A 25,933-nucleotide genomic window follows, 5' to 3' on the forward strand; every position below is an offset into this window, starting at 1 on the left:
CAGGCCATACCCTTAGAACATTACAGAGAATATTACCCCACCCGTCAGGTGAGCTCCACATCGACTTCGTCAACATGGTTAACAGGTACAGTAACTATTGTTATTTGATTTTTATAGTATGGCCATTCTCTCATTGGCTTGAATTAGGATCCTGTGGCCACCCTGATGCCAAATCAGTAGCTAAATGTTTGGTACACTAGGTATTTCATAACTGCGGAATATGTAATGTCCTAAGATTAGACAATGGGACACATTTCTCCAATGAGCTATTCAATGAAATGACCTCCCTATTGGGCATAACACACAAACTATGCTCAGTTTACCACCTAAAAGCCAACAGAATCATAGTGCCTTTTAATGGTTTAGTAAAACAGCGTTTGCCTAAATTGTGTTACTCATTGGAGAAGAACTGGCTCCCCTGCCTTCTACTCACACTGTTTAGCCTCACGAGATCATGTCAGGTAGGAAACTGCACACACCACTCACACCTGCACTCACAGATTTCAACGCTCACAGAACAGCTGATATAATAGGGGAGGAGTAGTTTTAGGGCTATTTTAGGGATTTTACCAAATGTGTTATAGTTATCTCTCAACTGCTTGCACCTAGTTCACTACAGCTGGCTGCAACAGACATGGTTGACCCAGCATGTCTGCAACAACCTCAACTCTTCCCTGAAGATCCTGTGTTCATCTGCTTGTTTGTCAGGAAGTGGAACAATGCCTGTTTCCACGGGCCCTACAAGGTTATCTACTATATGCCACCTGAGGTCAAGGTTGAAGGACTAAAGTACTGGATTCACCTCACAGACATCAGAATGGACACCAGCGCCGCCCTCATCCCTATGACACACAGGAGGGACAGCTCTAAAAGATGAGTTTTGCCCATATGTTTTTGACATTTCTGCAAAGAATGCTTCCCTTTGGAAAAACAAATACTAACTCTTCTTCACAGCCTTCATGAGCAGCGCATCGTATCAACAATATCATTTTGTATATTGAATGTTTTCTCTCTCTCCCTTTCTTTGCTTTCTTCTGGTAAGAGTTATATGGTGGAGCATGTCAGGGGGATATAATGACACTGAAGTAGCACGTGTGTTAGTAAATAGGAGTGTATGTGTGCCTAGAAGCAGAAGGGACACTGAATATCAAGGGATTCTTTGGCCACTGTTACAGATTTGCATTACCCTGACATGGATAACCTGTGGTATGATCATATGCTGCAGGTGAGATGGGTGAGATAAAAGTATTCCTGCTACACATCTTCCCTCATCCCACACAAAACGGGTACTCCCAGATGTTTATTCCCAAGGAAAGGCCACCTTTGATTGCACAGTGTTTGGTGCACCTAGTCCTAGCCCTATGTTGGGTACAGGGGTTGTTCCAAGAACACACAGTTCAAGCAACCGTGCCAGAAATAGACAACAGTGAGTGTTCTGAGAATAAGGAGCAGGTGCAATGTCAAATAAGGCCACAACTACAGTTGGAAGGTGCTGTGTTCTCTAACAACAGATGACAGGAGGGGCTGGTGAGCTGCCAAGCAGGGGGCTGATGGGGTTCTTTGAGGAAGTAGTGGCACATGTAAACATTACCTTTTATGATTTACAGATATGTGCGGAAGATAACATGAATAAAGATGAATGAGAGACCCACTAAAGTACAGATACTTATTCACTTTTCCTTTTGTTTCAGAGCCAATGGCAAGGTGCCTGTCGGTACCAACTAGCGCTGCATATTCCATACCTGAATGGAGGGACAGCAGCACTCATGGACGTTTTATGGAAGTGTCGGTGCTCTGAATATCTCCACTTTCTGCCCTCTTGGAATGGGTTTGTGCACCCTGTCAATGTTACATTGCACTGTCCCTATCGTGCTGGATATCCTCCTCACTGTAATAAATGTGCCACAGCAACCCCCAGTTACAACTGTGCCCTCTCCCCAACAGCTTGCACATCGATCAATGGGCTCCCTTCACTATAAACATTCAAATTATTTCTCCCATGACTCTTTGACAAGCTTAAAGCCATACCAGACCAATACCATCTTTTCAGCAAGACAGAGACTTTCTTTACCTCCCTGCATCCTCTAGGCATTCAGACTTCAGTCAATTTGAAATGACTGCAGAGGACCAGATTGGAAATTATAGTAATTGCAAATGACACGTAGCATGGTCTCAACTAAATGAGTGGAGTTGAGGGTCATCTGGTTGATGACACTAGAGAACAGATATATACTGGACCTCCTCACGGCCATGGAGGGGGCATCTGTAAGAAAATAGGGAGCTCCTGCTGCACCTAACACCTACCCAACGTGCTAGTTCCCATAGTTGGCCTTTTACTTGTCATATTTAGCAGTTGCCAGCTTGACACTTTCTCACTGCCCACCGACCCGGAGAACTATGTACAGCACTGGGCAGATCTTGCAGGGGGGCAGGGGATTTCGCTTTATGATCTGAACCCCAGAAGAATATGCCCATCATGGAAAAAGCTTACGTCATGTGTGTAAGGTGTGCGTGCCCAAGGATGATTCTGTCACGATCCTGCTCGCCTGCCACCCAGCACCGCTACATGTGCCTCTTCCTTCATTTTCTTGTTTTATCGCTGCAGTTTTGGACTAATAAAATTGCATGTTCCATTACGGCTTTTGGGTTAAACCAGCAGATGCATTCTGAGACATGTATGCTGTCCAAAAGTCAGAGGGCTGGAGCAGGCATACAAAATACGTTTGTTTGCAGCAAGCTACTAAGAGCTGCAGAGGGCCTGATTGCATTCACCTGTTCCAAGCTACTGCAGGCTAGGCTGCAGAGAGCTGGACAACACTTGATTAGAAACCACTGCTGCTACTGCTGCAGGCTACTGAAGCCAGGGCTGGACTCAATTGAAAACAGCTGCCAGAGTCTGCAATCAGCTCAACCTGCCGGCCTGCTTGCTGAGAGGACCTTTAGAAGCTCACTTTGAACAGAAGCAGTGGTCAGTCAACTGCTTCCACTTGGAGTTCGTGCTGGTGCTCCTGTTACCAGTTTTTGACCTTTCCTGGAAATCCTCTTTTGGCCTTTTGATTCCTGTTGTTGTTGATGCTTGCAGCTCCATCTCCATCTCCAGTCTGCTGCAGCCTTCTACCCTGCTCCTCTGGGCTCCCACCTGACGGCTCTGCTGCACTCTGCTGTCTTCCGCCCTGCTCCTCTGGGCTCCCACCTGGCAGCTCTGCCACACTCTGCTGCCTTCCGCCCTGCTCCTCTGGGCTCCCACCTGGCAGCTCTGCCACACTCTGCTGCCTTCTGCCCTGCTCCTCTGGGCTCCCACCTGATGGCTCTTCCGCACTCCGCTGCCTTCCGCCCTGCTCCTCTGGGCTCCCAACTGGCGGCTCTGCCACACTCCGCTGCCTTACGCCCTGCTCCTCTGGGCTCCTACCTGTACCTTCTGCCATGCTCCTCTGGGCTCTCACCTGACGGCGCTGCTGCACTCAGTTGCCTTCCGCTGTGCTCCTCTGGGCTCCCGCCTGATGGCTCTGCCGTACTCCGCTACCTTCCGCCCTGTTCCTCTGGGCTCCCGCTTGACGGCTCTGCCTCACTCCGCTACCTTCCGCCCTGTTCCTCTGGGCTCCCGCCTGACGGTTTTGCCATACTCTGCTGCCTTCTGCCCTTTTCCTCTGGGCTCCTTACCTTGCAACCTACCTGTTCTAACTTCTGATATCCTATCCTGTCCTGTACCTGGTTATTTCTTTCAACGCTGCTTTCTACTTGTATACTCTATGGTGTCTCCACTTGAATCCGATTTACAGTGTGACCCTGGGTTGTTCTCCGTTCAGATCAGATAAGGGAAGACTTCTGTTGCCTTCACCTAGTCCGTTGAAGTCGTACCTGCCTCAGTATATGGTCTTTCAGTTTTACCCTTGCACTGAGTATAACAGTTTCCTCAGCACGCCTAAGTCATGACATTGCTATATGACTGTTGTTAAGAGTAATCTGGTGGTACCTATCCCAAGGGCTTTCCTTAATCCCTGCAGACCCCTTATCATATTCCAGTACAACCTTATTTATGATTTATCCAAGTTGCCCAGTATACTTGCTTGTCTTTGCCTTTTCTCTGTCTCTTTGTTTATAGCCTGCTCCTCCAGTTCATGTGAATATCTGTTTCAACTAATAGCTTGGTATGTACCTTTAATCTGTTATATGCTAACATTGTCTCCGGAATCTCCCTTAATCTACTTGCATACAGTGAGAGATAGCCTCTGCCCTGTACTCTGTGCCTAGACTTGTGACAGATTGACTGAACAAAAAGAAAATTTTGATTCTTGGCGCAATGCTTGTTCACTCCAAGATGCCTCTGAAGAAAAACAAAAACCCTTGGTGTACCCCTACATCCTCCAAGCAAACTGCCAGCACCCAGTTACTTGAGACTTTTACCGATAATGAAGCTACCGTCCTCAGAGAGAATGGGTATCTCCGTGGCAATTTCTTTTCACATTTTTCTGCCAAACCAAGTACTCCAGGATGGGACTCTGTGTTTTCTGCTAATCCCGACTTGATGACCGCAGAACAGTTACAGGAAGAAAATAAGTATTTGACTCAGTCCTTGGCATGCCTCTCCAAGACAAGGGCTGGTTGGGAGGCTTCAACGTATCCCACTGTGAATAATCTTCCTATCGTGTACTGTTCTAGTGCACCTGTAAATTATTGCCCTGTCACTATTCAGTGTGTTAGGGCTGACATCATGAAGCAAGATTCCAAGATGCTTTATGTTGGTGCTATACATTATCTGGACAAACAAGCCTGTAGCCGCAACAATGCCACTCATACCTCTAGACTTTGTTTTGAACCACAGATCTATGCTAAGATAACAGCAGATCCTGAGCCTTCTACCAATAAACATTATGTTAAACAAAGACCAGCTAAGTCCCCAGAGGATGTCTTTGATTTGGAAAGTATCCAGAAACAGCTGTTTGCTCTAAAGAGGCAATATATGGATTTAAATGACGACTATGCCATACTGTATGGGCTAAACGTAAGAGAGGGATACATTTCATCTTCAGATAACCCAAGTCACCTTGAACCAGACATTCTCTCTCTAATTATTGATGACATTTGGGTTCCTAATGAGTTGCATAAGCTAAAGGAAAGAACATTGGAGCAAATAGAAAGATTGAAGCAGGAATATGCTTACCAGTTGCCGGTTAACTTGGAGTGCTCTTCTCTTTCTGTTCGAGATGCCAGCCAGGCTTTCCTCAACTACGATTTATTAGGTGAAGACCTGTCCTCCTGTACCTCAGTGGATGACTCTTTGAAAAGACCTCTTCTGCCTCCGGCTGAGTCTACCTCTGCTATCTCTTCTGACACTTCTGTAGACTCGGTACAAAACTTTTTCCCATGAGCCTAACCATAGTCTAACTCCAATGCTGTCCTCGACCCAAACTCTTTCCCTGGTTCCAACGCCAGTATCCAGCACTACCTTGCACACAGACAGCAATGCAATTGACTTTTCTAGTGTTTACAAACTCACAATTACTGCAGTATCCGAAAGGATTGCCAGTCCAACAACCCTCTTTTTCAAAGACTGTGTTTCAACGCTTGCTCATGCCTGTGACCTGAATCAAGACTCTGCATCCATTCTTATCCGGGTGTCCACTTCAACACCCGAAGTAATCCAAATGCCCATAACTGAAATGAAACCACAAGAAATGAATGAAGTTTACCTTGAATGTAAAAGCATATCCTTCAATGAAAAGGAAGATTCAGTAATGGATTTAGTGTTTCAAGACCTTATGATCAGTACCATTGTTAGTGTCATGCTGCTTGAACATTTAAACTAATGGAACGAGATACCTGCACTCCGTCAGTGAAAGGATTTTCATCAAGCCTCCGCTAGCCTTGCACTCAGCAGCACTACTATTTGTAGTGTTGACACACTTTAGAAAGCATCACTGAGCTTCATATAATGAAAGAAGGAGCAACAATGTAATACAATTCCTCATTATATTTAGAGGTTAGAGCCAGGACATGTTTAATAGTTTTGTAGCTAGCAGTAGTGATTGGTTTTGTGCTTTGTTTACATTAAGGAGATCTTGGAATATACTGTTTAATTTAATAGCCAGGGAAGCTTTTGGTAGATGGTGAAAAAGTAGCTAAAGTGTCAAGCAGTGTGATAGGGTATGGGCAGTGCTGTAGTAACATGAGGGATGTGTGCTGTGTGAGCAAGAGTTCTGCCAGTTTGCACTAGGCCTTGTTAGAAGTTGCAACTTCTAGTAGTTAAAGAATGAGCACAAAACACAGCGCCCACAGGATACACTTCAGAACTCACTTTGACTGGCTATTCCTCTAGCATTCTTCACATTGTCACATTCTCTATCCGGTCATACCAATAGTTCTTTTCAGGAGCAATCAAAACACTCCTATACATAAATATATTTTATTCAATAACAAATTATAAAAACAATACTCAATATATTCCACCTGAGATGCATAATATTTTGACAAGCCACAATGGTTTGGTCAAAGTTTATTGTGATAGGGTAAGTAAAGTGCAGATACAATGTTCTTCTAAGGTGATACATTTTTTCTTTGGCAAATTTTCATTACTTATAACACAGTACGTTTTCTGTTTGGACTATGTGCCATATACCTCATGCCTGTCCATTCCAGTTAAGCATAGTGCCTTGAATCATTTACATAGGCCAAGCCTAGTTGGCACAAAGAGACCGTCAACAAAAGTAATTGTTGACTTTGTATTTCCCGTCTCAGACTTGCATTTGCTTAATAAGGCACTGTGTGTTAGAAATCAAAATGTCTGCAATAGTGTGTTTTGGCATGTAAAAAATGGAGTCTGCTTTTTTCATCGAGAACCCCAATGTTTTTCTTTTGTTTACTAACCCCGTATTTTTGTATATGAGCTTTTGGGTTGCTCCTGAAAAAAAATAATGGTATGACCGGATAGAGAATGTGACAATGGACCTCATTATGAGGTTGGCGGTAGAACCCGCCGGTAGGTGGCGGGCTACAGCCGACCCATAACACTGTTTCAGCTGCCCGATATCCCGGTGCCATCGGGATATCATGAGCGGCGGTGGAACAATAATTCCCCATTCCCATGGAGTCCAAAAGGACTCCAAAAGGACTCCAAAAGGACTCCATGGGAATGGGGTCACTGAAGCACAGGCACTGTTGCTAACAGTGCTGGTGTTTCAGTGAAAACACTGCTGGTAGGGCCCTGAACATCCAGCAAGTCAGGCCTGTCAGGGGTTTTGTGCCCCTGCCGGCAGACTCATCAAACTTGTAATGATGCCCAATGTGAAGGATGAGTTCTGAAGTGCCTTCTGTGTGAGCTGTGTTTTGTGTTGATTTGAATCCTGGTTTAGGGAGACACTGGTTTGGGACCCACCTTTATAGGTAGTTAGAGAATGAGGCCACCTTTGGAGCTTTAGCTCTGTCCATTTAATTAGAGTTTATCTATCCTTCCCCCAGCAAGTGTGCAGACAGCCAAGGTTATGGAGGAAGGGAGAAGTGCAGCACAGGTAGCAGTTAATTGTGCCAGGATGAGCAGCTGACAGGCGCCGAGAGCGGAATGTTAATTTCAGACGATTAGATTAGTGCTGCTGTTGTCAAGGACGACTCTCGTGAGAACAGAGCCTGGTGTCTGACATTGCCAAGGTGTTGAGCTAGGTTTGGAAAAATACTGCCTCCAGTGAGAAGTGGGCAGCTCACTTGAAGTAATGATAATGATGTGTTATTTATATAGCAATCCAAAGCACTTTACAGAGCACATATTTACATACAATATCACCCAACTGAAATTGGTACTCATTTATCGACCTCGGAAGGATGAAAGGCTGAGTTGGCCTTGCCAGGATTCGAACCTGTGACCTGCAGATTACAGTCAGATTGCAGCAGCGAGTGCTCAACCCGCTGAGCTATCTTACCAGCTAAATAGGTCTCTGAGCAAATAGAACACATACATATTAGAAATTCATCCCCAAGAGTGGTGCCTTGACTGAGTTTTTTTATAAAGCACCTGGTTCCCAATAGAGATAAGGTAGGAGGTGTGTCAGGGAAGTAACATGTTCTAAGATGTGAGTATCAAGAGGTAATGCCAATGAATACAGCTGCAAGGTTGAAGGGGCTATCTGGGAATGCCAAATGGTCTGGTTTCATGAGGAATTAGAAGGCAGAGTTGACCTCATTGTTCGCTCCCTGATTGGGTCCGGTCGGGGTATACACATCATGAGTGGCCAAAGTTACCTTGACAATTAAGGAGAGTCCATTGTTGCAACAAGGTACCTGAATATAGTGGACCAATCACATCACAGTGTTTCCTGCTGACTGTACAGTTAGGTCATCTTGTAAGGGGAGTGTATTTACATATGCATGATGTGATGGGTCAGTAATGTGAGACTCATGACAGGGTTTAGATTTCTCAGGATTAGACATTTTATTGTGCACAAAATTATAAATTAAACCGTAACTAAACCTCCTCTACCAGGGGATTCCCTACCTAGTAAAAACAACCTAAATACATGGTTCCCAATCACCCAGTGTCTTTGATAACTTCGATAACTTCTAGTGATACTGGGCAGATCCAGCTCTCCCAGGAATGTCCCAAAGTCAATTTCTTCAAAGGAACAGAAAATCTTAACCAGAGTCTCGAAATGTTTCAAAGAAACAAATGTTCACAGAAATAAAAATCCACTGGCAAAAGTCTCTTCTTTGTTTGGTGAAAAGATTCTCCTTTTACAGTTCCAAAAAGAAAATGACAGCTCCAATGAGTTTTCCTGGATGAATTCCTTTCCAGGAAAGATAAAGTTGAAGACAAAAGCATCATTTCCACTTTGATAACAACTTCTCTGCTGTCAACTTCTGCGGCGTCTTATTTACACAGTTTGTCAGGATGCTTTAAGGTTTGCTCTCTTCTCAGCAACTTCCTTTTCTATAGAACTCCCTTGTCCCGAAGTTAGTTTCAGCTTCTACTTCTTCCAGCTTTTATACTTATGACAAAGTATGGACGACCACCGCTCTGCTACTGCCACTATGACTTCTGAGATTAGGCCACAGTTCTGCTGTTGGTACAACTTCTGAGATTAGGCCACAGTTCTGATGTTGCTACTACAACGTCTGAAATTAAGTAATTTTTCTGATACAACTGCAACTTCAAAGATAGGCAACTTAACAAGACTTCTTCGACCTCTACAGGCTGGCAAGAAACTCTTCTTTCTATACCATAAGAAAGGGCAGCATCCGTGCCTGTCTTGCAGCTACCACAAAATATGCTGTTAGCTTTTGGACCACTTCTTCTTTCACATAGTCTTCGCCATGCAGATTTAAAAACAACTTCTGTTAAGAAGTACCCAGCCCCCTTCCCCAGCTTCATATTCACCCTTCCTTTAAAGTTTACCCCAAAGCTGTTATGCCACTCTTCCAGCTTTGGATATTCTTGTCCGATTCGATTTAGAGGAATCTTGGGTAACAATGGACCTCATTACGAGTCCGGTGGTAGCTGTGCCGGTAAAACCATCAGGCTGCCGCCAGTCTTGTGATGATTTACTGCTGCCTGATTTGCTGGAATAACCGGGGCATTACAGCCCTGGCAGTCCGGTAAGTCAGCCGGCGGCTTTCATTAATCCCCATTCCCCAATGGGAATGGGATCACTGAAATACTGGCACCGTCAATGACGGTGCTGGTGTTTCAGTGAAAGTCTGTGGGCAGGTAGCGTTCGGACTGCAGGAGCAGACCTGGCAGGCGGGAAGACAACCCGTCCGCAGACTAGTAGTTTGCCGGTCTGGAAACAACAGTGCCAGTAAGTTTATTGGCACCGTTGTTTTGGGACCAGCATACTTGTAATGAGGCCCAATATCTTTAACAACTTCAGAACAATGATGTATAATTCTTGAGAGAGAAGGCTTTACTTTTATAGATTTCACTCTATAGGCTTGGATAATACTTGTTCTGGCTTCACCTTTAAGCTCTTCCACAACTTCTGCTTCAGCCTTTAATGTGTTGCAAGATATGGACTTTATATCAGAAACAAAATAAGGCCCACACAATCGACTCTTGAACTGCCACTTCAAAGAGAGATACGCGCTCACCTTTCAGTCAGAACTTAGCCTCCAAGGTATTCAGAAACATTGTCTCATGTGCGGGCTTTTAAAACGGTGCTTGCAACACTTCAGGAAAGTCCTTTCTTATTTCAATTAGGCTACTGGCAACATTCTCTGTGTTAATAGGAGACACGCAACTGCTTGGCAACAAAGAAATACTGATGTTAGGGAAAAGAAAGGTTTTCACTACACTTGAGCAATTTATATAAGCGCGTGTGGCTTTCCCCTTAACAAAAAGGTTTCCCACTTCTGCGGTTAACTTTTACTCACTTAGATGGAAGCGCAAGTGCAATTAAAGCTGGTTACAGTTACTGGCAAGGTAATTCTGCTGTACAGGAGTATGAAGCTTCTCTTTCTGACTCCTTATTACAATAATTGTGGGCTGCTGCTGCTTCCTGGCTTGGTTTCTTCTCCTGCTACTTCTGTGGGCACTCTTGGGATCCACGCCCCTCTGCTGTATGTTGTCTCCGATCCAGCCTCATCAAGGAAGAGAATTCTACTCTCCAGTTTCCCTCAGCTTGCCTCTACACATGGGCCTTGGGAGTATACACAATTCAGCTCTGCATTCAAAGCAATTAGGCACACCTAGAAAGACTGCCTGTTGCCTCCTGTACCTTCCAATGCTGCCACAGCCAATCAGGGTTTATGAGTGCAGCAACAACACTGAGTTTGCAGGTGAAATCTGCCTTCTATCTACTCCGGGGTTCCTTCTGTGGTCACACTTCCTTGTGAACTGGTGGCTTTGTGCTCTACTTCTTCTGCCTCTGCTACTGCCAACCTTCCAGCTCCTGCTCCAGCTTCTTTTTACTGCTCCCCCCTGCTGCAACCTTTTATGCCCCTCAGGTGGGTAATTGGTTTCAGCTACAGGCACTTCACACTAATTGCCTGACCGTGTACAGAGCCATTGGTCTTGACTGCCTGACTTGGACTCCTGTCGGCCTTCAACCCTCTTCTTCTTCCCACTCCTTGAGGGATTCTGGGACTTGAAGTTTATCTTGGGAAAATTAAATTTCTCTAATTCTTTGAAAGGTTTTTAGATGTATTTTCTTACCCAGAGAAGAGATGAATTATACAATGTAGTCCTTTGGGGAACAGAAGGGGCATGAAAGGTCACATTTTCACTGTTTCACTGTTTCTGTTAGAATATCTTTGATATTGTGGGGGCAGTGCAGCGTAAGGGTACAAAAGATTGCTTTCTTCGGTTGAACTTGGGAATCACTCCTTCGGGTTTTACCTTTTCACCCTTAATAGAGTATCAACATGTAAGTCTTCAAGGAAATATACTGTGTCTCACCCTGTACAATCTCCCCACTTCCCTGGGCCTGGTCCAGCCAGGTGAGCCTCCCGTAGTACATTACCCCCAGGATTGGGATCAGTAAGTGTCTGTCCTCTCCTGGCTAACTGGGAGGAGACTCCAGGTAGGGTGTTAGTGGGGGGTCTCCAATGGGGTAATGAAATATAGGGGATGTTTAGATTTATGTATAGGAGTTAGCCAATGGGGAAAGTGGGATCATGGTGTATCTGATATGTTTTGCATTAAGTCTTTCTGCTATAAAAGATGTAACTCGAAATAGGCATGTCGAGCATAGTTCCGATTCTCTGTTTTCCGGGACTGACTGACACTCCTGCCGTATTTGTATGTAATAAAATGTTGTTTCTCTTCCAAACGGTGCACTTCTTATTGATCCCATTGGAGTTCATTTTATCGATCAGGCACACCTTACCGCAATAGCCCAAAGGGTATGTATTGCATGAACTGCTTGCTTCTTGGTACAAGTGTTTCAACCTCACAAACAAATCTCCACTATCAGCACTTAGGTGATGCCTATCTTGGATTGGCAAGAGATTCTTTAACTACATCAAACTTGAAATGAAATGTCTGTTTTCTTCCCTTCTCCAATTGACAGACATTTTAAACAACCTACATGTTTTCAAAGCGTTGTCATATACTGAAATCCTCACACTTTGTGATAGGTCATAGTTTTGCTACATTGTATTCTTAGCCTTCTTTGTTGGTGAAAAGTGGGTTTCCAATTATGCTCATTGTAGGCTTTCTTTATTATCACAAGTGTCTACCAGTGGAAGCCATGATGGACTGGGAAGGGTGGCATTGGAATGAGGATGACACATGTAGGGGTAGAGAAAGCCAGAAAGAAGATGCAATGAGCCAGTCAGGGGTAGGCCATGCATCCCTGAGCAGCTGGTTGGCACTAAAGAGTACTCTAATGTATAGCCTGCAGAATCGCTGGAAGAGAGCTAAAGCTGTCGATAGATGATTCAAAAAGGGCCTATTTATTATTTTGGGCCAGGAACATCTGTCTCCTTAAGAGAAATGATTTTCTCTGACAGGGATTGTTCAAAAAAAGTAATACACTCACCAACTTTGTAAATAGAGTAACATTTTCAGGGGTGATCATGGAGAAGATGGCTGCTAAGTGAGGTTGGCGTTTGAATCACTGCATAATGTGGATCCCAGGTTTGGAGCTACTGCTATGCAACCTACTTTATTTGATAAGGTGGTGAGACAAAATACTGTATGTGTTGATTATGTGTGCCGATAGAGTGTGTGCCCCATTGTATCTTCACGTGTAGTATGTTCAATCTCTCGTTTTCAGTAGCTGGTTGGGTCCATTGGATAGATGAAGATGTCTCACAGTTTGGATTTTTGTCATTAAGATTCTGCATTCCCCTTTGCCTTACTAGTGATTTTTTACAAAAGGCAGACACCCAGATGCCGTAGATGACAACTTTTCACAGTGGGATTGAAGGTCACTTGTGTGTTGCCCACACTCCCATGGCTCCCACTACAAAAATGTGCATCATTTACATGGGTCCACCCACCTTAATTAAAGGACAAAATGCGCTGTGAACCAACCCCTTTGAGGCCAAATACCGTAGATTTAGAAAGAAGCACAGTTCACTTAAAACACAGGGCAGATTTGCAAAAGCATGCTTTCAGGTCCTTTCTGATGCTCCTCGCGCAAGTTTGCTGCAATCCTGTCCAGCCCGTCAGTCTATAGCTACATGCAGAATTCGTTTTCCCATTCAAAAGTGCAATATACATTTCAAAGTAGACATTTCTCATTGCCGAGGGCCAGGCCAACTGCCCAGACACCAAAGTTATTTCATTCGTTTTTGTACTTACATTTTGACACTTTGGAAAAAATCAAACACAGGACAGATTTGCAAATGCATGCTTTTATGTACTTGCTGATGCTCCTCGAGCAAGTTTGTTTCAGTCCTGTCCGGCACTTTGGGCTGTAGCCGCAAGCAGAATTGTTTTTCTCATTCAAACCTAATGCTTCAGACATGCTGCATGCCTCAATAAGCAAATCAGAGTAGACATTTGTTCTTGCTCAGGGCTAGGCCCACTGACACCAAAGCTATATCACTGTTTTTGTACTTACATTTGGACTCTTTGGACTTACAAAAAATAGACATATAGTTAAGACCCCAGTTGACAAAATCCATTCAAACTTTGTACAAACATTCAATGTTGGGTCTATAATCTTTTTGCAGACTATGTGCAGTTTCGCAAATTTATAAGCCATCTGAAAATGTTGACACCCCCTCTAATTTTTGCCCCCTCTTGACAAAATGCCACCAAATTTTGCACAAAGATTCCAAGTTGGGTCTAACATCGTTTTGCAAACCTCTACAGAAATCCGTCAAACGGCATCACATTTATAAGCCATTCAAATATTTTGGAACCCCCCCCTCCAATTGTAAACCATCTTGGTGAAATAGCACCAGACTTTGCAGAACCATTCGGGGTTGGGTCTAAAATGATATTGTAAAAATTCATGCAGTTTCATTGAGTAACACCAAAGTTATAAGACATCCAAAAACTGCTTTTCGACTGATCCGCTAATGCAGAAATATGCATAGATGCCCCCGAACTTTTGGCAAGTTCGCGAACATTGCAGGAATGCCCCTGAACATCTGAGATGTTTGCGGACATCAGAGATGAAAAACCACAGATTTTTGGCTTTTTATGGCCATATCCCATCCCATCCTCATCACTCCCTCACCTCTCCAGACATTTTATTAGTTTAACAAGTGGAATGTTATGTTTTTCAAAATGTTGTTACCACAATGTTTGCAGATTAGAGGCACAGTTTGCAAATCCACCAAGATGTCCATTTCAAAAGTTTTGACACACCTCACATTTTTAATTGATCAATCCGTGGTCACGTACAATGTCCGCAAATGTCACACGGCTCTCTGATTTGTCCAGAAGTGTCCGTGGACACCGAATCAGGTAGTGAGTCTGCGGACCGGACGCAGATATCACACACTTTTTGTACCTACTTTCTGTCCATTTAAAAAATATCTACTCGATGGACTTACACCAAATTTGCAAAAGAACGCCTTCACGACATAGCTGCCGCTCCTCGCTCAAGATTGGTGCAAATTGGTCCAGCAGTTTGGGCTGCAGGCGTGAGCACATTTTTATTTTCCATAATGTCTATGAGGAATTCAAAAGTTGTGGGTACCGCCTGTAACTTTACCCCCCCCTTTAGTGGAACCACACCAAACTTTGCATAATCATTCGGAGGTGGCGATATACATTTTGTGCAAGGTTTGGTGAGGATTCACCAAATGCTGCCAAAGTTATAAGCCACCTACAAAGTTGTCTTCCTATGGGTTGAGCCAATTAACCATCACTACACGGCCCCTATCGCAGGCTGTGGACTATAAAGGGGTATACAAATAAGTAAACCAATAACCGAGTGGTTAATTTCAAACTGCTGTGTGCTAAAACAAAATAAATGCTGAAGACGTGATGTCCACGTCCTCCATCCTCCACCCATCATTTTTGTGGTTACAGTTTGTCTCACTATGTGAGCGAGGGTATGCCCAGACGTGGGTCCCTTGCTCGCTGTGCCATAGGGAACAAAGCTGCACCTCACTGAGGAGGCCCAACAAGGCCGAAACATGTCTGGGGTCGCTTGTGTTTCCGTGCATAGGGGGCCTGGCCTAGCAGTTAGAGCTGGGCTGCTACCATTGGTGGCAGTACCTGACTGATTTGCATATGGCTGGACCCCTTTTGCAATGGCGCAAACGGCCTAAAAAACGGTGGTGTGAAAGGTTGCCCAGAGCAATGCCACTGGTTCAGATTCGTTCAAAACCTTCCACCCATCACTTTTGTGGTTACACGTCCTCTACAAGACGTATGTATTGTCGGGGTGTAGTCACCAGTGCGCTAGTGGTATTTGCTTTAAATGCGGACCTGCAAAGCAGCATATCTTTAATTCAAACATTTCGGGTGCAGCTAAGTGATTCCTGCAAAAGATAATATGTATGCACTGCACTCCGACATCCCTATGACTTCTAACTCTGACCGGACGGGCAAAAATATACTCCCATGATGCTCAGCTCTGTCTTCACCGGGACTGTTCTTGCCAATGACAGACAAAACAGCTGTCTGGGATCATTTCATAGAAATTGATTTGCCTCACATAGGCATTTTAATCCAACGCATGTATTCAGAGCTATGATCCTCCAGCAAATCAGCTTATGAGCTTTGCCATCTTGCTTCTTTTATATTGATTTGCAGTTGCATTTCTTTCTAAAACCAGAAACTGGGCATGACATTGCTCAGGTCAGAGTTTCATCAGATAAGCCGGGTGACACATACAGAAACATCCTCCATGTTCTAAGTGGACCTAAATATTTGTGATTCGAATTTTATTTTTCTGCAGAATCATGTTGTATTAAGGAATTGCTTAATTTTTATTTAGTGCTATTATTTATTCAATTATGAGTTTTATAACGACATCTTCACTTCGATGTGCTTTTCCATTGCTGTATAAATGGCGCATGAAGGATACAAGTAAAGCCTGTTACAATCAACTATTTTCGCATTGTACAGACTGTGAGTTTAGTCACTTTGGGTTTGTGCCCAAAAAAGGCCCCCGTGCGGGGCGCTGGAGACTAGAAACCATCTGGTGGCGCAAACTCCTCACACTGTAAACTCCTCACACTGTCTGCCAATGAGATTTAACCTACCTTCCACTATCAGTGTGCCCTAGCTCTCCACATTGTCTTTCCATGACCCTATAGCTACCTTATATTGGGCCTCATTATAACCCTGCCGATATCCTGGCGGTAAACCCGGCAGGATACGGGCAAAGGCTATTACCATTTCCGGCCACTTGGTCCGGCGGCATTGCTGCCAGATTACGAGTGCCGGAGTGACGGTGTAAATCCCCATTCATGGAGTCTCATAGGACTCCCTGAGGTGATTTGCCGTTATCACTGGCACCCGCAATACTGGTGCCTGTAATGACAGCATTTTTTGCCACTAGGGTGCCTGCCTTACCTCAGGTGCCCCACAGGCAAACCCATAGTTGGCCCGTCCGGTAAAGTGCCAGTATTAATGAATGCTGGCACTTTAATACCAGACCGGCCGACTCGGAATGAGGCCCATTATCCGTCCATGTGCCTCAAGCCTCGAGCACTGTACCTTTATGAATCCTCGTTGCCTTACGCTGACCTTTCATGATCCCCAGCTCTTCTCACTGACTGCCAATCATCACCAAACTTGCCCAAGTGTGTGAAAGGGAGCTGTACAATGCAAGGAATGAGCAGGAATCATTCCATTTTCTCTGCTCAGGTGAACGTGACGAAAGCCCTATAACTCCCTCTCTCTTGCCTCCAAAATCCCAGCACTAATAGGTTCTATTGGTGCCCAAGCTGTACCAGACATAAACCACTCTCACGTGTGTGTGGCAATCAGCTCTGATCGCGATGCACAAATTGTGTCCATCTGACATGTCCTGCAACTTTTATTGGGTTTTCTTTTAGCAAACATCATATTACTGATCAGAATACAAATAACCACCAGGTTGCCCATCAACCCCTTCCTTTCTCTTCCCTCAACAGTCCCCTCAGGTATCTGCGTATCCCATTTCCCCCATATCCAATTGATATTTTGCAATACAGCCCCTATACCTGTAAGTATTTTCTTCCATCACCCAACATTGCTACATTCCTGCTTCCCACTTACCCATTGTTGGTATTTCCCTGGTTCCCCATTGTGTTGCTAGGTCCTTTATGACACCCAACTGGATGGTGTGAATCAACTTTTTCTTCCATCCAGACCCTTCCTGTTCCCCCCCATATATGACGTAGTAGCAGTTTGAGATCTCTAGGAATTGTATATCCCAGTAGCCTTGCTATCTTGGTCATTATCCTCTCCCAATGTGCCTTGATCCTAGGGCATTTCCAGAGTATATGGAACAAGGTTACCACGCCCTCTCACACCAGACAAATCTTGCCTGTCCCTGGAATAGTACGTTCTGTGCAGGATCTTGTACTGTTTACGTCTCAGCCTAATTCACATGTTGGCTCCTCTTGTAGCTATAAGCGCGTCCACCCATTCTTCCTCCCCTAGTGGCCCTAGATCGACTTCCCATCTAGCTCTCAGTTTTGCCATAGGTAGTGAGGTATTATTATTTATTACCTGGTGCAATACTGTTATAATCAAAGGCTTCTTGCGGTGGATTTGGGGGGGCGGGAGGCCACACAAAATGGCCCTCATAATGAATCTGCTGGTAACAGGAAAAACAAGCAGCATTTAAAATACCATGTGCTTGTTTTTACTGTTATGTTATGTTATGTGTACTTATAAAGCACTCAGGGCCGGTCTTTGCATCAGGCAGCCCAGGCGGCTGCCTGACGTCAGTCAGCCTCTAGGGGGCGCTGCACCAGAAGTCCACAGTGCCAGTGCTAGAATGCACATGTAACACGTTTGTTTCCTAACATTATGAAAATGAATGTGCCTGTTCATTTTTATAATGTTAGGAAACGAACGTGTTACACATGTATTCTACCACTGGCACTGCTGCAGGCTGTGGCCTCGGCCAGAGCAGTTTCTAGTCCCTTTGGTGCCCATGGCGAAACACTAGGAATGCGCCCCCCGCACCCTATCCCATGCGCCACTGCCACCGCACCCTGCACTCCACTCCCGCCGCACCCCGCGCACCACTCCCACCGCACCCCGCGCACCACTCCCACTGCACCCTGCACGCCATTCCCAAACTACACTGTTAAGGAACTCCTACCCAAAGTCAAACAGTCTGTTACACAAGGAATGAATTGCCATTTGCAACGGTGGGCCACTTTTTCACTGGTTCCCACGACAATTTTATGCCCCAGTCCCACTTAGGCTGCAGATAATGAGGACTGGGCACACCAAGAGACCATGAATATGGCATAGGATGCAGTATATACAACCAACAAAGAACACAAGATGCTGAAGGTGGTTCGGAGGCAACCTAAATCAAAAGGGCAATGACAAGGAAACACCTGAACCCAACAAACAATCAAGTGTATGCCTTGATACAGTAACGTCTTGACTGTTGTAAGGATACATGGACCAGGATTATTTATTTTTTCATGCAATGTTTGTCGGGTACCTGCATATTTATTTATGCAATGTGTGTTGGATACAGGTATCCGACAAACATTGCATAAATACATAAATTATCCGTCTCCATGTACCAGACAAATATTGCATGAATAAATAAATAAACCGGTTAGTGGCTTAAAGAATATTTACTCAGCAACAATGGTTAAAACTATTATCTGCATAGTGAATTAACTCATCACCATTGCCATGGAAGTGGTTTAAAGTGTAATTGATGTATAGTTTGGAAAATAAGTGGCATGAAAGAAATAGCGCTGCTTTAAACTATTATTTTGGCCATTTTCTGGGCTTGCAGGGACGCACCCTGGGCCCAAACAGGTCTTTGTTTGTACCGTGTCGGGGCCCACGGTGCGTCCCTGCAAGGCACGTCCACTCCCCATAGCCCACTGCACCTCACCTCCCATCTCAATGCCAGCATGAAACCATTTAGTGACTAATGGGCCACCATTAGCAGTTTCCTGCCGGTATTGTGATGGAAGGGGCTGGTCTTAGCTGCAGGGGGACCTAAAGTGTTTTTATTGGTGTGCTTATGCCCCCACCCCAAGTGGCGCAAAAGTGGTCAGAGGGAGCCTCTTACTTCCGTAATGTCACGTAGTACTTTTGTACTTTTGTACTACGTGGCATTGCAGTCGGAAGGGGTAGCGCCAGCACCTGACCTGCAGAACTTTCCCCACGTCAATGCGCCGCCCCACAAACTGGGGAATTCCATCCCCTCAAGAGGCTCCAGGGACCGGGGCAATTGCACCCCCCGGGGCTATTGCGCCCTGGGGAGTTGCTTGCCTCGTCCAGGCCAATAAACGGGCCTGGCCTCGGCCCTAAGGCAGGGCAGGGCAATTGGCAAATAAATTAGCAACATTTGTTGCTTTATTACCTTCCCCCGGCCCTGGATGGTGCCGGCGCCAGCCAGGCCCATGGGCGCACGTGCGGTGTGCCCTCCTCCAGGCTATGGGCGTGCACTGAAACTGAAGTGTGGATCAATTGGGGCTGGCTGGTGTTGTCGGCCCCGGCCATTACAGAAAAGAGGAGCGATTGGGTCACTAAATCCTGAAGTTGTTCCCATCACAAGCACACAACCAAGCAGCAGCAGAATCAGCAAATACAAACAGTTGCCACATCCTGCCCTCGCTGATTGGCCCTTGTTTCAGGAAATCCGGCAGTAACTACAGCCTGCCGAGGCAAGCACACTTCTTTCCTCCTGCTCCCGTCCTCGCAGGTGAGGCCTATTGCTGCAAAGGTGTTTTATTTATTTTAAAATGGTATTGCGGAGATGACTGGGCCAACCAAGAACGGCCTCTGGAGGCCACAAAGCTAGACACTTTTGTCAAGGCTCAAGTAGTCATGAAAAAGGAAGCGAGCACTGGTGGTGGACTCTCCTCAGGAGATCAAAAGGCCGGTTCTCAGAATACCTCGGCAGAGTGTCACCGTCAGCAAATCTTAGACAGGTGCAAGTTCCAGCGGGGTTGGATTAGTCCGTCCGTTGGCCATTCGGCCCGTGGCCAGGCCAAAATCACTTCGAGGGCGAGGCCTTGGGGGCCAGTACCATGCGCGGGCTGGTTTGGAGGTTACTACACCCCCCCACCTAGTTCCCACTCCCGAGCATATTGTTCTTCGTTCCCTCCTTCCTGGGTATGCCCTGGCCATTATGGAAAAGAGGAGCGAGTGGGTCACTAAATCCTGAAGTTGTTCCCATCACAAGCACACACTGCCAAGCAGCAGCAGAATCAGCAAATACAAACAGTTGCTGCATCCTGCCCTTGCTTATTGGCCTTGTTTCAGGACACCCGGCAGTAACTACAGCCTGCCGAGGCAAGCACACTTCTTTCCTCCTGCTCCCGTCCTCGCAGGTGAGGCCTATTGCTGCATAGGCGTTTTATTTATTTTAAAATGGTATTGGAGAGATGACTGGGCCATCCAAGAACAGCCTCTGGAGGCCACAAAGCTAGACACTTCTGTCAAGGCTCAAGTAGTCATGAAAAAGGAAGCGAGCACTGGTGGGGATCTTTCCTCAGGAGATTAAAAGGCCGGTTCTCGGAAGACCTGGGCGGAGTGTCACCGTCAGCAGATCTTAGACAGTTGCACATTCCAGCGGGGTTGGATTGGTCCGTCCGTTGGCCATTCGGCCCGTGGCCAGGCCAAAATCACTTCGACGGCGAGGCACTGGGGGCCAGTACCACGCTTGGGCCGGTTTGGGGGTTACTACACCCCCCTGGTTCCCGCTCCCGAGCATATTGTTCGTTGTTCCCTCTTTCCTGGGCATGCAATGCTGACTTTATTTTAGTGCAAGAGTTTCATACTTGTCTTATACTCTTCTTTGTCATTGTGCTTCTTTTGCTTGCAATAGCAATCACGCTAGGCTAACGAGATAAACAAACACCTACACGGACGCACCTTGTGAATGATGGTGTGAAGGATGGATGCAGGTGCTGGACCAAAAGCTGAGCGAAGTCTGCACAGCAGCTGGCTTGGGAAAGCGACTCAGCAACTATAGTAGAAACCGTCTCCGTGGACGGTTGGCCCGTCTTCCGTATAATGCAAATACACAGACTTGCAGGATGCATGCTTCACTTCTTTATGCAAATTAACAAGGGGGGTCCTGGGAGTCCCTCTGCCAGACATTAGTCCTGGTTACGAGAGACTTACCCAGAGTGTTAGGTCTCACCCTAAGTTACTAGGGGAATCCAGACGTGGACCCCTTGCTCACTAATCTTAGAGAGGCACAGCTCCTCCCTACTGATGAGGTCTAACCAGACCGAAACACGTGTCTGGGGATGCTGTTGGTACTCTTGTTCAGAGGAGAATTGCCCCAGGGCAGGACAAAGACTGATATGTTTGGGATATTTCTTTTCTGTGAAAGATAGTGAGCTAAAGACTCTGGCAAGTCTTTCATAACCAGGACTATTGTCTGGCAGAGAGACTCCCAGGATCCCCCCTTGTCAATTTGCATATTCAAGTAACTTTGGGTCTCACCCTAAATTACTAGGGGAATCCAGACGTGGACCCCTTGCTCACTAATCTTAGAGAGGCACAGCTCCTCCCTACTGGTGAGGTTCAACCAGACCGAAACACGTGTCTGGGGATGCTGTTGGTACTCTTGTTCAGAGGAGAATTGCCTAGCATTTCGGTGCTGGACTGCCCCAGGGCAGGACAAAGACTGATATGTTTGGGATATTTCTTCTCTGTGAAAGATAGTGAGCTAAAGACTCTGGGTAAGTCTTTCGTAACCAGGACTAATGTCTGGCAGAGAGACTCCCAGGACCCCCCCCCCCTTGTCAATTTGCATATTCAAGTAACTTTGGGTCTCACCCTAAGTTACTAGGGGAATCCAGACGTGGATCCCTTCCCTTGCTCACTAATCTTAGAGAGGCACAGCTCCTCCCTACTGATGAGGTCCAACCAGACCAAAACACGTGTCTGGGGATGCTGTTGGTACTCTTGTTCAGAGGAGAATTGCCTAGCATTTCCGTGCTGGACTGCCCCAGGGCAGGACAAAGACTGATATGTTTGGGATATTTCTTATCTGTGAAAGATAGTGAGCTAAATACTCTGGGTAAGTCTTTTGTAACCAGGACTAATGTCTGGCAGAGAGACTCCCAGGACCCCCCCATGTCAATTTGCATATTCAAGTAACTTTGGGTCTCACCCTAAGTTACTAGGGGAATCCAGACGTGGACCCCTTGCTCACTAATCTTAGAGAGGGACAGTTCCTCCCTACTGATGAGGTCCAACCAGACCGAAACACGTGTCTGGGGATGCTGTTTGTACCTTTGTTCACAGGAGAATTGCCTAGCATTTCGGTGCTGGACTGCCCCAGGGCAGGACAAAGACTGATATGTTTGGGATATTTCTTCTCTGTGAAAGATAGTGAGCTAAAGACTCTGGGCAAGTCTTTCGTAACCAGGACTAATGTCTGGCAGAGAGACTCCCAGGACCCCCCCTTGTCAATTTGCATATTCAAGTAACTTTGGGTCTGACCCTAAGTTACTAGGGGAATCCAGATGTGGACCCCTTGCTCACTAATCTTAGAGAGCCACAGCTCCTCCCTACTGATGAGGTCCAACCAGACCGAAACACCTGTCTGGGGTTGCTGTTGGTACTCTTGTTCAGAGGAGAATTGCCTAGCATTTCGGTGCTGGACTGCCCGAGGGCAGGACAAAGACTGATATGTTTGGGATATTTCTTCTCTGTGAAAGATAGTGAGCTAAAGACTCTGGCTAAGTCTTTCGTAACCCAACTAATGTCTGGCAGAGAGACTCCCAGGACCCCCCCTTGCCAATTTGCATATTCAAGTAACTTTGGGTCTCACCCTAAGTTACTAGGGGAATCCAGACGTGGACCCCTTGCTCACTAATCTTAGAGAGGCACAGCTCCTCCCTACTGATGAGGTCCAACCAGACTGAAACACGTGTCTAGGGATGCTGTTGGTACTCTTGTTCAGAGGAGAATTGCCTAGCATTTCGGTGCTGGACTGCCCCAGGGCAGGACAAAGACTGATATGTTTGGGATATTTCTTCTCTGTGAAAGATAGTGAGCTAAAGACTCTGGGTAAGTCTTTCGTAACCAGGACTAATGTCTGGCAGAGAGACTCCCAGGACCCCCCCTTGTCAATTTGCTTCATTTCTTTGTTCCATTGGGGGCGACATACTGTAGCATCAATTCATGGCCTTTAAAATACCCTGCACGGTGCAGCTTCCGATCTCCTTTAACACAAACGCTGGGAAATGGCCATGACTAGCTAACGCTACCTTAATCAAAGCCATGTCTCTAAATAATGAGTCAAGTGTTGGGGAGTCACCTGCTCACACTTTCTGTCGTGTGACAAACCAGTGAGCAAAAAGTGTTTCAGAGCATGGGGCTCTTGATGCCACCCATTTCTGCATTTGATACACCAGCAGCTAAACACACCCTGGGGAGGCAGCTCTTTCTGCATAGTCCATTTCTGTCCCAAGCCCGGGACAATGTTCTTTACCATATTGGAGAATGTGAAAAAGCACAGGGCTGCAAGGCTGAGGGTGGAGGGCAAAGCGCACTACGCTTGGGGTACACTGGAGATGCTTCCCCTGATACCCGCAGTACTCCAAGTCCCTTGAAATGAAATTTGTCTTTGCACTGCACAATGTGCAAGGGTGGCTGTTATTCAAGCAGCACACGACTAGTAATTTGCAAAAAGTAAACTTAACGAGTCCCAAGAAAAGGTTGCCTTCCACCCTTTAAGAATTTGATGGTTTTTGTTTTTATGTTGGGATGGTAGACATCATTTTTCTTTGCGATCTTCCAGTTTCATGGTGCTGTCGGGAGATACAAAAAAATATGCTCACCTGGTATCCACAGGGACGCCACCCAGCCGGATTACTCACTGGTATGCTTCTCAGCTTTGCCCTGATGTGGTCTGCGGGGATGGTTCTGCCTGAAAATACAGGAGGACTGTGTTCAAGACTGACCGACTGGGGTAAGTATCCTCCCTCCACCCCCGTATGATTTCAGTCCCTCTGGCGCCCTCTCCTCACCTTGTGGTAGAATTAGGCGTGCTCTCCGTCCTGCGTTCTTTTCAGGAGCGCGTTCTTTCATGGGCGAGTGCGGTCCAGTTACTTCACTGACGCCGGCCCGTTTGATATTGTTCAGGTAGGTCTTATTGCTGTTCTTCAGTTTTGTTGCTATCCTCCATGCCTTTCTTTGTTTAAAATGTCTTTTTTCTCCCTTAGGTATGCGGAGCTTCAGCGCGGTGAACTGGCTTGGTTGAGCCCCACTGGTAAATGATGGCGCATTAAGAGCGCTATGATGCGGTAAGTAAGCGCTATGCGCAGCGCTGCAAAGTCTTGCCTTTGCTAACCTGTGTTTTCCTTCCTTGTAGGTCGCAGTGTTCTTCAGCACGAGTGGAATGTCCATAGTGGTGCCAGCCGAGAGGCGGCCAGCCAGGTAAGCCTTTTGAGCAGTTTGTAATTTGTAAATGTCTCTACTGCTTTCTTTAATGTTGCCTCTATCTTCCTTTTTCAGGTCGTTCTGTCCGGGAGGCGTGCAGATTCGAGGAAGCTGTTCTCAGTAGCTGCAAGTGTTTAAAGATGAAGACTGCAGGTAAGATGCTGCTGCTAATGATGTTCCTTTTGTCTCCTTGCAGGTTCTGCTTCTCCGAGGTTCGAGGGAACAGCTGGACACGGTGAGCGTCACGCTGCAAGCTGCAAAATAACGTGAAGCGTGTTGTCTTGCTCGGGTGTGGTTTAAATAGCCCCAACAAAATAGTCCAGGTAAAGTAGTCCCTAGGCTACCACACCCAAAACACTAGACCGCATAGCTTGGTTCTTAGGAACCAAGCTATGTGGATGCCTCCATGTTGGCTGACAATACAATAAAGAAGTTCCCAAGCACATTGTTTTTCATGGTGTATGAGCCTGGCGCCATAGGCGCCAGGACTGGCCCCATGAGGGCTTTTGAAGAGGATGCCAGGCTCTAGAGGCCCGAGTCCTGACTCCACCTGGCCAATGGGTTTGCCAGAGGGGGTTTTGGGCGAGGGTCGGGACAAAATGAGTGATCACAAAGGAAACATTTAAGAATTGTGAGAGTTCACGAGCATGAGCGAAACAAACCCCAACACTCGAACTGCCATTTCTCTGCCACAGTAATGCACTGCAGTGTGTTTCAATGTAAAGCCCACATTGTAATGTCATAATTTTAGAACGCCACCTCTCCAACATTAACATTGGGAGCTATGTTGAATTGTACGTGCATGTCAACTCTCTGCATATGTTTAAAGTACACTTTGCCACTCACATGGAGTAGTGATATTGTTTACGTGTGTCCCTCCTAAATATATTTAACTTCCCGTGAAATATTTGATGCAATACATATTGCATAAATGCATGTATTTTATTGCTGAGATAGACGGGCTTGTACAGCTATTGGTGGGTATGTTGCTGGTGCTTGTTCTTGGAGGTTTGAGTAACACTGTTCAAGACCAGTTCATCACCTTTTAAGAGTGGCTAAATGTTTGAGGTCATACTAATGACATTAGTGTAGATCTGAAATTATCGATTCTCTGACCTGAGTCCCAGCAGCAAACTGGCCATTGTTACTAAAAATGAAGAGCAAAAGCCGACTAACATAACCAGGCCTGTTCGGGTTTGACCCTCTTATTGCTGTTTTCTGAGGTTCATGAAATTCAGCAGATGCCAGCATTGACAATTGTGTTAACTGATAGTTCCCACTCCCGCTGCTCAGCCCATGACACATGCATGAGATCACAGATCGCGTGTGGGCGGGGGGGGCACCAATGATGCTTCCCACCTGGGGTGCAATCTGTTGTAAGACCGGCCCTGAAAGCACTCAGTCGCCCAAGGGCATCTTGGCGCTAAGTGGTGGAGGGACGGCAGCAGTTAGCAAGGAAAGCCTAGAATAACAATGTTATCAGGGAACGGTGGAAGGAGT

This window comes from Ambystoma mexicanum, chromosome 8 (genome assembly GCF_040938575.1).
Source record: "Ambystoma mexicanum isolate Mex_15411 chromosome 8, UKY_AmexF1_1, whole genome shotgun sequence".
NCBI classification, from domain to species: Eukaryota; Metazoa; Chordata; class Amphibia; order Caudata; family Ambystomatidae; genus Ambystoma; species Ambystoma mexicanum.